The 12,653-nt window shown below is 48.7% G+C and overlaps 1 long non-coding RNA gene across 1 annotated transcript; it reads left to right on the top strand.

Annotated features, from left to right (window-relative positions):
• Window positions 1-205: 205 nt before the first annotated feature.
• Window positions 206-11,283, top strand: LOC135315957 (uncharacterized). Its single transcript, XR_010375447.1, has 3 exons — window positions 206-433; window positions 1,774-1,820; window positions 6,883-11,283. It is a non-coding gene; the product is annotated as an uncharacterized LOC135315957 (long non-coding RNA).
• The last annotated feature ends 1,370 nt before the right edge of the window (window positions 11,284-12,653 follow it).

Raw genomic sequence — 12,653 nt, 5'->3', positions numbered from 1 at the left:
GATAACGCAGCTTCCATTTGTGCTCAGGGGAGCAGCTGCGGGATGGGGGGGGTGATAACGCCTCCCCACCGGGGCGCAGAGGTTGGCAGGAGTTTGTTTTTCCCTCTATACAACAGTGGCCATCTCTCACCCGATACTTTGCGCGTGGGTTTCATTCTCACAACACTCTATAAAGTTAAAACAACCTTTTTCTGTTTTCCAGGGAAGAAACTGAGTCAGAGGAGCAGCTGTGGGACTCGTGCAAAGCCCTGTGGAAAATGGGGGAGACCACGGAAAGGAGAAAACCCACCAAACTCCACTCCAGTCCTTATTTTTCCACTTTATAGCCTGAGGGATGAAGAATGGGCACAAACGCTGTAACAAGGAGCCAAGAGCCCTGCTGTCCTTCTGATCAGCCTTGTGGCACCCCCAGCAGCCCTGCTGGCTGAAGCAGGTGGGACTCATGCCTGGTGCGTGGGGTGGGCACAGTGCGGACGTGAGGACTCGTGCTGGCTTGTTGCCATTTTCTGTTGGCCGATAACGCCAATGTTCTTCTTCTGTAGTGTATTTATTTACTTTTTTTTATTTTATTTTTTTTTTCCATTGGAGAACAGGCAGCACTGTGAGAGAATTGAGGGAGTTGCTGTGGAGTGGGTTGGGTGGCGAGGGGAACCTGGCTGGCAGTAGCCCGAGGCTATCGTAAAAGAAACTGAAACAGGAGTGTTAATGCTTTAGCTGAGTTATGAAGAAATGGTTTTACTGTTCGAAAAGAAATTATGAGACTAATATGTCTGGGAGGGTCTGGGAGCAGACGCTGCGCCCCTTCAGAGGCTTGGGAGCAAGTGCAGGCTGGAAGGACACTTGGGAGCACTGGAGGGTGGGTGGGTGCAGAGAGATGCAGAACTGCAGATAATTTCAGCTGGAAGGGACCTCTGCAGGTCTCCAGTCCAACCCCGCTCAGAGCAGGGCCACCCACATTGGGTTGCCTGGGGCTTGTCCACTCGAGGTCTGAATATCCCCAAGGACGGAGATCCCACAACCTCTCTGGGTCCTTGTTCCAGTGTCTGACCACCCTGAGGGTGAAAACAATTTGTCCTAATGCTCTGTGTCTCCGCTTGTGACCAGTGCCTCTTGTCCTCCGCAAGAGCAGCCTGGCTCTGTCTTCTCTGTACCCTCGAATTTGGCAGTTGAAGACAGCAGTAGGATTTGCCCCCTTCCTTTCTAAGGCTGGTCAAACCCAGGTCTCTCAGCTTCTCCGAAGCTCTCCACCACCTCGGTGTCTTCTACTGGACTCAAGCCTGTATGTCCATGGCTGTTTTCTACAGAAGGGGCCAAGACTGGACGCGGCACTACAGATGTGGTCTTGCAGGTGGTGAACCAGCTTGGGTGAGCTGAACAGTGCTCTGCCCTCCTCTCCGTTTCACAGCTCTGGTTCTTTCAGAGATTAAATGACGTGCTGGCAATGGGAGCCCTTGTGTGTATGTGAATCTATGATGCTTAACAGCATTGCATCACATCACGCGGAGGAGGAAAGGAGATGTCCTCTAGCTTAGGTTTCTCAATCCACATGGTCATCCAGCTGGTGCCTTCCTGCACCCTATGGACTTGTGGTGTTTGGTTTTGGTGTCCTGGTCTTGTCCTGTCCCCGATACCTTTAGGAGAACATCTTATGCCAGCATGGTCCTCTGCTGGCAAGAGTCAGGTTAACTCCACTAAAGTAAAAAACTCCTAGAACAACAATCTGCTGGGAATTATGAATAAATGCAAATAGTGTTTGTTTGATTTACTTTTCAGGTCTGGCCAGGAAACCTTCAAGTAGCAGCACTTTCCCTTTTAAGCAGGTAAGTGCTTTTTTAAAACATACATGGGAATGTCTGTGCTCCTCTGTTTATCGCTATAAATCTTTCTGTGCCTGAGCTTTTAAATAGCGATTCGCATGGTAAATTCATGCTCGTGAAATTCATGAATGTGAGGAGCTGATGGACCGAGCGGCTGTAGTGCGTGGTGGGACACCTACTGCAGATTGGAGAGGGGACAGAAACCGTGGGTGCGTGGGGAGCAGGGTGATGGGGAGGAGAGGAGAATGGGGCTGGAGGAGACCTGGACGAGTAGTAGGTGTTTGAATCTCTGGTCCAGGCTGGGGGGCTGGTGGGACAGCGGTCCCCGGCACTGGTGCACGGGAGTGGGGATGTTGCTTCATGGGGGATTTATTTCATCTGGGGAACCTGGTCTGTCGGGGTGAACAGGAACATAAGGAAATTCTCTGAGAAGAGATGGTGAATGATCAAATCAGCTGCGATTTTTGGCTTAAATATTTTGGTTTTAAATTCTATAATTGAAAAATTTTACTTTTTTAGTTTTAGTATTCATTTTTGCAACATTTTTCCATGAAAGGCAAAAACTTTTCAGGGGAGGGGAAGTGTAGTCTAACCTCCAATTTTCTGTCCCAAACCAGTTTTGACCAGCCATACCAACAATGTAATCATCAGAGGATTTTTTTTCCCCCCTCCTTAGCAAACAGCAGGCCAAGTATCATTTTAAAAAAAATCACCAATAAAAAAAAAATAGCAGCCTTTTGCCATACATGGCTGGTGTATTTTTCCTTTGGAAGTTGGCCACCCCAAGCACACACAGGGCTCTGTGTGAGCCTACCTCACCCTCCAAGAAAGAGCAGAAGAGAAAAACTCCCTGTGACTTGGATGGGTTCCTTATGGGGGGGAGGTGGGCTGCTGGGAAGGGGGGCGAGCGCAAGGCAGCGTTTTGAACTAAGTTCCTTTTTCTATTTTATTTAGATTAGGTTCTGCTCAGCGGGGTGATTTCTTAATTAGAGCAGCCCAGTCTTGCAGGCCTGTCGCTCCAGACCCCTGCTCTGCCTTCTTAAGTTTCACGAGGGAAGTTGTCGTGCCTTATTTCCTGAGCTCTAATATTTGAGCAGTGTGCGGTGATTTCAATGGGAGGAAAAGACATGTAATTTAATCATCTTTATTAGATTTTGGGCGAAGAAGGGGGCAAAGCAGTAGGAACCGTGTCCTCTGCTTGTCTCTTGACATTCTCTTCTGCTTCTAGTGGCCAGAGATGAGATTTCATGGGAGAAGATGCAGAAAAGCCATGTAGTGATGGACTTTTTGTCCTAAGGTTACAACATTTTTCTGACCTGTTGCTGTTATCTCAGCCTCTGGCAGATCCATGACCCTGCATGGATCCATCACTGTCTTATTAATGACTAGCTGGGATTAAAAATTGTTATTTTTAATCCACTTAATTACAAGAATGGGAATCCTGTCCCTCTGAAGGGTGTTGCTGGAGTGGGGTGAGACGCTGGTGGAGCTGGTTCAAGCCGAGTAAATGGGGAAGCAAAAAGTGGAATTCTGCAAATTTTGGGTGTTTTCTGGGAATCCAAGGAGGGCAGGCAGTGTGCTCCTGGGACCAGCCTGCCTCCGCTGACAGAGCAGGCGAGAGCTTCTCCCAGTCCCTCTGGGCCAAGGGGGGAAAAGTTACAAGAAGAAAAATTAGGGATTGATTTTGCAACTAGACATGGTGAGGGAAAAAGGCTTTGTTTCATGGTAGTGCCTGAGAAGTTTGATTCTTCCTATGACCCTCACTGCACAGAGCTGGTGTGAAAGAGCAGCGGGGATGCAATCCACGTGCCGAGGGACACCAGGACCCCTGCGTTTCGGTGGATGGCAGAGGAAATCTGCCTGTGCCAAGATCTGTTCGTGCTGACTCTCTGCCTGCCCATACGCACCATATGCCCAATCTTTACTTAATGTAAATCAATGCTAATCCATTGATGGCAACGAAGCTGGGCTATTTTAGCCGTCGAGAGCCTGGCTTCCTGTATCATACACGCTCAGCTGTGACTTCATAGCTTAAAAATTATTAAGCAGCACTCAGTGGGTAGCAAGGGGGCACATTCACGTTCAATTCAAATGAAATAAAAATTTGGATTTTTTTAATAAATCCATTTTATGGCTGGAACTACAGTGAAAGAAGCAAATATTTGTTACCTGGGACATCGTATTCTCTCCCTCTCACCACATGGGTTTGCATTATTATTTTTCTAGCTGGCCCTATGAAAGGCTCCTGTGGGGGATGGGAGAGCTTTATAACTCAGTAATAGGCTTCTCGCCTCAAAGTGGTTCCAGTCGCTCTCAGCTGGGTTTGAGCGGGATGGTTTCGATTACGGGCCATCAGCGGGCGAGAGCCGGCCGTGATTACGTGCAGCACCTTTGCAGTGGGCAGCAAACGGGTGCGGGCTGCTGCGGGGGCAAACGGGGTGATGCTGAGCCATGGAGGAGCTGAAGCACAGCTCATACCCTCCTGCTGCAAGACATCTGCTGCATCACCTGAGTTTGGCAGTTACTTTAGAAAATATGCCTTTTTAAAAATTTTTTTTTGAGGGGATCGCTTTGCATTTGAAGAAGGAACTGCATCGCTGCAGCTGTGACTGTAGCAGGAAGATATGTTTAAAATGTTGCATTTCATGGGTTGCGTGGTCCTGATCATGGATTTTAGCAGCTATTTTTCTGCATTTGCTGTATTTCCCCATGTGGAGCTGCTCCGTGGGCAGCAGTGCTGCGGTGGAGGTGGCTCCCTCATTTATCCTGCTGGTGACAGGAGGAAAAATTAGCAGGAAAGCTTCCTCTTTTGGGACAGTGATGTGAGTCAGTAAACCACTGTAGTGTCACCTGTGGCATGGTGGGACCACAGCCCTGGGGAGCAGGGTGTTGTGAGCAGCGGAGGGTGAGGGGGGTTGTGATGGTGGTGCTCTGGGAGAGGCACGTGCCAGGTTTGGGGAGTATTGTCATGGCTGTAGGGAAGACCTTGTGTAAATGCTGAGTGGGATGTGCTTGTCCCAGGACACATCCATGGTCCTTCCCCTCTACGTGGGAGCTGGCACAAAACTGCCCTGTGGAGCAGGGATGCTTTTGTATGAGGTGTTGCTTGAAAAGCCCACGATACACCATCCCCAGCAGGCAGATGGGCTGTGAAAGTGGCTGCAGGTGCCAGGGAAAACTTCTGCTAGTACATCCTACCTGTGTGTTTGCATCACGGAGGGACCAAAAAAACCCCTGCTACCGCTGGCAAAATAAGTCGCTTCAGTTGTAAGCTGTGTTCTGGGGGGAAGCTGCAGCAGCCTGGAGCTTGGTTTCTGGAAAGCAGCTTGCCTCGTGAGAGAGGGAGAAAGAAATTACAAATTAAAACCAGAAAGCCCCTTTTCCCTCCATCGCTTGATATCCTGATTCAAGGTATGCATAATTATAATAATTATTTCTAAGGGCAGCCCCCCTCTGCCTCCCAGGGTCTATGTTATCTCTAGAACCACCCTCCGACTTTTGATTGCAAGAATGACACTGGAGAGAAACTCTATCTGCTGAGAGTGAGGCAGCTTCAACCCCTCCTCCTCCTCCCTGAGACCATCCGAGCTGCAGGGGTAGGAAAGGAAGAGGAGGGAGTGATGAAGGTCACCTTCCGCTGCCCCGGGAAGGTAACGAACCCCACGCAAAAGCCCAGGTCGAGCTCTCCAGAGTCATTATCGCAACAGGCTGCGAAAGGTTAGGGAGGAAAGAGCTTTTCGGAAGTCTTTGCCCACTAATTGATTGCGAAGAGCGGAAGGAAGGATGTATCGAAAAAAGAAAAAGCCCTGTGCCGTTTGTAACCCCCCTCCTCCCCTTCCCGAAACGTGCGCGGCCGGGAGGCAGCAGGTTGTAGTTTGAACTGTAACAGAGCAGAAGGGAAATCAGATTCAACAGGAGCAGGGTCTCCTTTCAGTCTAATGGCAGATGTGGAAAATGTTTTCCAGCATCATTAGAAAGGATGAAAAGCGCTAAAGGCTGGATTGTGCCCTGTCCCTGCCCGGCAAGGAGTGCCCGAGGGATGGCTGCACTGGCTCGCTTTTGCCCTGCCTGCCATTCGCAGCCCTTGGCATGTAGCCTGGCGTGCCTTGCGCTCGCCTCGCCTTGGCTGCTGGCATCCATGCCAGCGTGCTCCAGCCCCTCGGATCCATACGTGGTGGTCCTTCAGGGTAAAAGTTGCCCCACTGTGAGCAGATGCTGCACCCTATGTAATGCACGGACCAGGGGTTTGCTTCGATAAAACCCCCTTTGAGAAGGAAAGTGTTGTTTTGTGCACGAGCGGGTGGGAGTTGTGCACCCAGCATTTGCAGCCAGGTTTGCAGCTAGCCCGGAGCTGGGACAAAGCACTGAAATGCCAGTTTGAGTCACCCTCAGCCCACGGACAGACAAAATGTACTGCAGCCACTGCACAGGGGTTGAGCCCAAACCAGCTGTGGCCATTAATGATACCCACCTATAGGCTGAAATACAAGGGGATTGGTACAGACCTTTTCTACAAGTTCTCCTTCCCTACAGTGCCTCAGCCCGTGTGTTTCTGTAGCCTTGAGAACAGGCCATGGACAAAGTCTCAAGATGTTTCCCAGAGAAAACCAAAGTACCAGGTGCTCCACAGGGTCCCCAGGGGTGGGCTGCATTGCATGGACTGGACAGAGAGATGGACTGGAGAGGAGATTTGTCCTTCTGATTCAGCCTTAGGGAAGCTGCTCAGCTGTGTACACAGGAGGGGACTGTTTGAGCAGGGAGTCCTCGCCATGATCGTGGCTTTCTGGCCCGAGGTGAGATGGTGCCCAGAAATGAAAGGCAGCTGCAGAATTTGCCTCCTCCCAAGAGTGGATGAAACCAGAGCACTTCAAGATGACACAGTGCAAGAATTAATCCACTCAAGTGGCACCAAAGGATTGTCTGAGAATGATGAGTATCTCCTGGAACAACATTGTGTCAGTATCTATACCAGGCAGTCTAATTTCATATTTCCTAATCAAGTCTTTGAAAAGAAAACAGACAATCCATGCCATTTTCTAACCACTGCCTCTCCTTAACCTTTCAGTCTGGCTTCCAGAACCAGGAGAAAATGCGGTGGAAGAGATGAGCTACTCTTCTGGGGAGCAACTTCTTTGTCAATGCGAGTGAGTGAATCCTGGTGCAACCTCAGGACAGTAATTATCATCACTGTTATATTGGTAAGGAAGAAAAAAAAAAAAAAGGGTTTTAGAGCTGACAGAATTTGCCCAAGTCACCTGGATAAAATTGGGAACACTCCCTGACCGATCAGGAACAGACTGAGACTGGAAACCAGTTGCCTTGATGCCTTGCTCTAACCACTAGACGACCCACCCTGTATGAGCAAACGGAATAAAATTTGAAAGAAAACAAAAATCTGACTTGAAAAATGTGTTCCGCATAGAACCAGAATGTTCAGCGGAGAAAAAAGGATGCAGTCCAAAGTTTTACTTCCAGGCAAACATTTCAAAATGGACTTATAATGTACCCTTTCATTTAGATTTTATATGAAGGTTTTACTTGAACTTGTAATGAAGATGGAAAAATCCGAGGTTGCCATGGCTACTGGCACTTTGCCTAATACACTCAAATCTTTTTCCCCTAATAAAATAGATTTCAGAAACCCCCCTATAAAAAGGGAAGAGTTAAAGACCCTATAAACAACTGTAGGATGAAGAATATTATTGCATGTAAAGCAGGTTCTGAACATCATGGCGAGGTAATTATGTTAATTCTTTTTTTCTGCTCACTAGTTAGGTCTCCAAAACCCAGAGCCCTGCTCTAGATGGTTCTCCTGCTAATAAAACACCAGGAGTAAGAAAATCAGGCGGTGGAGCGCAAAGTGCCTGGTACTCCTTCTGGGATGTTCCTATGTTGGTTGGAAATGCGTTGGCCTTGTCAGGTAGGAAGAAACCTGGTTATTTTGGATGCTCTGGCGGCCTGCAGCTCCATCGCAGTGGTGACGGACCCTCTTGGGCAGGCATTTCATCCATGCTAGGTTCTGCTCTGCGCTCATGCCAGCAAAATTTACGATAGTTCAGGGTCCCTGGTACTGTACAGCAGTTGCTGCTGGTGAGATGATGAATATTTGACCTAAATCAAGGACTGGACTTGAGATCTTGTTTGGTTAGCATGTACATTTTTATGGTCTGGGTCTTGGCTGGGAGATGAGCTAGTCCGAGCCCTGATGCACACCTCAGGTGTTGCAGGCAGAAGGCAGCTGGGAAGGCATGGAAGAGGCAGCTAGCAGGCATGCCCTCCTGAGTGTTGGCAGCTCGCCGGCTGAGGTGAGACTTGGATCCAGCAACACTCTTCTTCAGCTTCGGCTTCTTCTTCTTCCATACGTCTCTGCAGGGATGGGTTCTTTGTTCATGGGAGCAGAGAGAGCTCTGGCCATTCCCCTGTTTTTTGCAGGGCGGTTGTCTCGTTTGCCTGATGAATTCAGGTAAGACTGGGGCTTTTGTAGCTTTTTTCCTTGCAATTTCCCCTGGAGCTCTCAGTGGGAGCTGATTTGGGCCATGCAGGAAAGAGGTTGGGCTTTGAGGTCTTCTCAGAGGAGGCCGAGCATGCTGGAGTTTCGGGGATGGATGGACAGAGTGCGTGCACGCAGAAATGGCTAGAGCTGGTCGAAAACCGGTTGTGTCATTCGTATGGGTAGGAGACAGCACAGACCATGGAGATGCATGATAAAACCCCGTGGACTTGTCCTGGCCCTGCCTTTGTTGGTGCGGTGGAGGGAACCACTGACGCTCTTGTTCTCTTCAGGCTTTTGGGGGATCCTTTTAATGCAATGGCTCTTCGGCTTTTAAAAGTGGTGGCTGTCCGCCAGCCCGATTTATTTTAAACATGTGTTTCTGATTTGAAAATGTCCAGATCTTAAAATCTTTAATCTTCTCACACCTAGGGATTTTTTGTTTTGCTTTGTTTTTGTAAAAGGCTGAACCACGTGCACAGGATAACGGTTAAAAAGCAATACGGACTGTTTAAAAAAAAAAAAAAAGAAGAAAGGGAAACAGTAAATAAAAAATTCCAGCTGGCACTCTTCTGTTATCAAAGCAAGATGCAGCATGGAGATTCGCAGATGCCAACAAATAAGGCTTTTGTCTGTCTCACCGCTGTAAGCACCGATGGAACTCCCTGAACTTAGTGCTAAAAAAGATCCTAACAGATCCCTCCCAGACGAAGGAAGAAAACAACCCCCAGAGTATTTGTAAGGCTGAAGCAGGTTGTCTTCCTATACATTTAAAAGCAATCCAGTTCTGGTGTAAAACTGGAAGAATTGGGTCCCCTTGCTGCCGGAGGCTCAGCAGGGCACGAAGGCTTTCCCTCCTTGACCTGGGATTTGGGAAGGTCACTTGCTCTTCCCTGCGCTGCCATGGAGGCGGAGAGGAGAGGAGGTCAGGTCAGCCCGGGGAAACCTCTCCTGGGGAGGGGACAGGAAGGACTCGGACATGAATCACCGGGAGGACTTCAAAGGAGGTTCCTCCCCTCGCAGCGCAGGAGGAACAGCTCGGGATGAGCCCTGCTCCACGCAGAGAGTCCCCAGGACGTTTTGCATTAGTAGCATGTGATGGAAATCAAAACTGACAGATTTAAAATGTGCAAGGGGAAAAAACTTTTTTATAGCAACCTACAATTAACGTGCGGCTCAGAGGGGCTATATATACAAACGTCTAACCGAAGACACTTGCTGCAGAAAGATGTTTTTTTCAGGCATATGGCTTATTTAAGATCTAAACAAGTGATTAAACTTTTAGCTCTGCAGAAACGCTCATCACTTGCCAAACTGCCCTGGGAGCGCTACCGCCGGCTTCAGCCGGAGCAGCGTTAGCAGCCGCAAGGCGAGCTGACCGAGCGCTTTTGCAGGCTCCCTCCTGCTGCATTTTCATGCTTGTTTGCGTGCCGCTCCTTGCGCTGCTGTAGCCTCTGCTGCAAATGTGATTAATTCAAAGCATGTCTGATAGACGGTGTCATCTGTTCACCGCTCCCCCGCCCAGAAGCATCCCCCGCGGCCCCCGAGGCACGTCGCACCGTCCTGCCACCGCCAACAGTTGGTGCAGAGAGACTCTGAGAGAGGCGGAGCACGAGAGGCTGCTGCACCTTTGGTGGGACCAGCCATGCAGCCCTTGCCACCGCAGCAGCCGCCACCTTCCCGTGCATCTCCCAGGGAAGGGGTGCCAGCAGAAACGGGGGTGGGAGGAGAGAGCTGTGCCCCTGTTCCCCGCCACGATACCCGCGTGGGTTGGGGCTGCTGCCTCTTCCTCCCTCGCATTTCACTGCAGCGCTGCTCAGAGCAGAAGGGCTTTTAAATGTCTCCCAGTGCGCTAAGAGTTAAGGGGACTGTGCAGCTCTGACGATAAGAAACAGATGATAAAGGTTAGAGGAGGGATCGCGTTTCCATTATGCAGCCTGTAAATGCAAACTAATTAGAATGCAGCCTTGTTTCTGAGAAAATGCAAAGAAAGAAAAAAAGCAAAAAAATCCCCCTTTCCTCCCCAGGAAAGAAGCCGAGTGAGCGCTAAAGGCCTGAGAGTATGGAATAACCCAGCTTTGCTACCTAGGTGTGCTTAGAGCTGGGAATCACACGTCAGCCGAGGTGTGCGTGCATGTGCGAGGTTGCCCCTTAGCGCGTTCCTGGGAGTGCTGGGAGGCGGCTGAGGAGGTGCTGGGCTGTCCTGGCCCTCTCCTGGGAAAACCACTGTGGTATTTACCCTGTTCCAGCTTCCCTGTGGGACTGGAGGCAGCAGATCCCGCCTAAGTCAGACCTGATTCTTCATTGTGTTGGTCTAATGCTCAGCTGCAGGACAGGAATTAAAGCAAACCCGGTGGGTTTTGGTATGTTGTGAGATTTTAGAGCACCACTAAATCTAGCAGAACTTGAACAGTTATTGCCATTTAAGAAGAAAGCACTTAAGTATGTGCTAAAGTTAGTCATGTTTATTGCTATTTACACCGACACAGATACTTGATGGGATCTCATCTTACTAAGGCAGAAGGGAAGCATGCCCCTAGAATTTTTGCTGAGCTGGTGCCTAGGGTTTTGTGGCAAAAAGGGTCTAAATGCTGGTTATTTCTGGGACTTTAACACCACCTATCTTTAACCATTCCCCGAGAAAGGGGGGTAGGTCCTTATCTGGTGACTTAGAGACACGCTGCAGTTCCCCTTAACGGATCAGCTGGATGCGGATATATGACCAACGCCGAGTTTAATTTTTTTTTCTTTTGTTTTCATTTTCTTTTAAACTTTACTTTTCTCTCCTCTGCAGTTCATTAGCATCTTCCCTTTCCTTGCTTGCTTTTTCCCCCCTTGCTTTCTTTTGGAACCTAGAAGTATTTCACTATGGCTTGCCAAATGATTTCTATCTTAGTGAAAAAGAACTTGCTATTTCCTGAAAACCTACCACTGTTTTCTCTCCCCCACCCCCAACCCCCCCCCAATACGTTCTGAGTATTGAAACAAATCCAGGTAACTTGATAAGAAGTTAATGAAAACAAATGAATTCTGTTTTGCAAAGGTGCATTGAGGAGAAGGGCAGCAGTGTTTGGAAGGAATTGTCTCTGCTGAAAAGAGATTTCAAGGGACATCTGGCTTCAGAATCCCCCCGTGCCAAATTTTGCAGGGGAGAAATGGCAAAAGAAGAGCCTCTGTAGTTTTCCACTTGTGCATTTTTTTCATTATTTTAGATGTTGTTTGTGAGAAAACACTGGGATGACATGGCTTGGTCAATACGATTTGATGTAGTTTCACTGCCAGCTGTTTCGCACTGCAGGGATGAGAGGGACTGCGCTTTCTGCCTGGCGAGCCCCGACCTCCCGAGGAGCCCCCGGTCCCAGCATCCGTCCCGGCAGCCGCCCCCATCCACCCGTCGCACCCACCTGCCCACCCTCCCCGCAGCCCAGCCCACCCCAGCACCCCGTAACACCCCCGGGAGAAACATGGCCATTGCTGCTAATGCCAATAAAACTCCCAATTTCGCTGTTATCCTGTGAGCAGTTGAAGAGCTGAGCTGAGCAAGGCCCTGGGGGATGCAGCATCCAGCTGTGCGCTGGCTATTGCTCTCCGGCCAAAGCGTTTCCAGTGCGATGGAGATGTCACCATTCCAAGGGGCATTTCGGTAAGCTTTTATACTTTGTTTTCCGTGGAGCTGTTTTATGAACTGCACTGGAACACACTGGGTAGAAAAAAAAAGGTCTTCATTTAACGAGCTGATTCTTTTATTAGGCTGATTTTCAACTGCATTTTACCTTTCAGCACACGGGAAGTTTAGCTTTTAAGAAGTTTATTTCTTTATCGTGCGTTCATTTCCGAAGGCTTCGCTGTACTTCAGGGTAGATTTCTGTTTGGTTTGGGACTTGGAGAAGCGAGCCTTTGAACTGATCAGTTGTGGGATAAGGTACTCTGTTTGTTAGATGGGTTTCTGTGTTGCATAACTCACAAATATCATCCAGCATTTAAGAAAATGGACGATCTTTGTTTTTTATTTCACCCCCTCCCCCTTTTTAGCCCTCCCCATCTTCTGTGTGATTTTTTATGGTCCATGATTGGAAGCAAAAGGTCTAAAAGAGAGAGGAAATCAAGCCCGTCAATAAATGCTAAAAATATTTAGTGTGGCAGCCTCTGTATTTTCTTTTTTGTGAAACACTGATTAATATTCAGTGGTTGAAGGTTAATACCCCATTCATTTTATTCCCTTTACATCCTCTGCACAGCAGTTGCTGCTCCAATTTCGACTTCTAATTCATGCAAATCTGGTTCCAATCAGGATATTAGTAACTCACTGCATAAGCAGGAGGGGAGTTAAAAAAAAAAAAAAGCAG

The sequence above is a fragment of the Phalacrocorax carbo genome, chromosome 16 (genome assembly GCF_963921805.1).
Source record: "Phalacrocorax carbo chromosome 16, bPhaCar2.1, whole genome shotgun sequence".
Taxonomy (NCBI): domain Eukaryota; kingdom Metazoa; phylum Chordata; class Aves; order Suliformes; family Phalacrocoracidae; genus Phalacrocorax; species Phalacrocorax carbo.
Note: the sequence above shows the minus strand (reverse complement) of the source record. Positions and strands in the feature narration are given on the sequence as shown.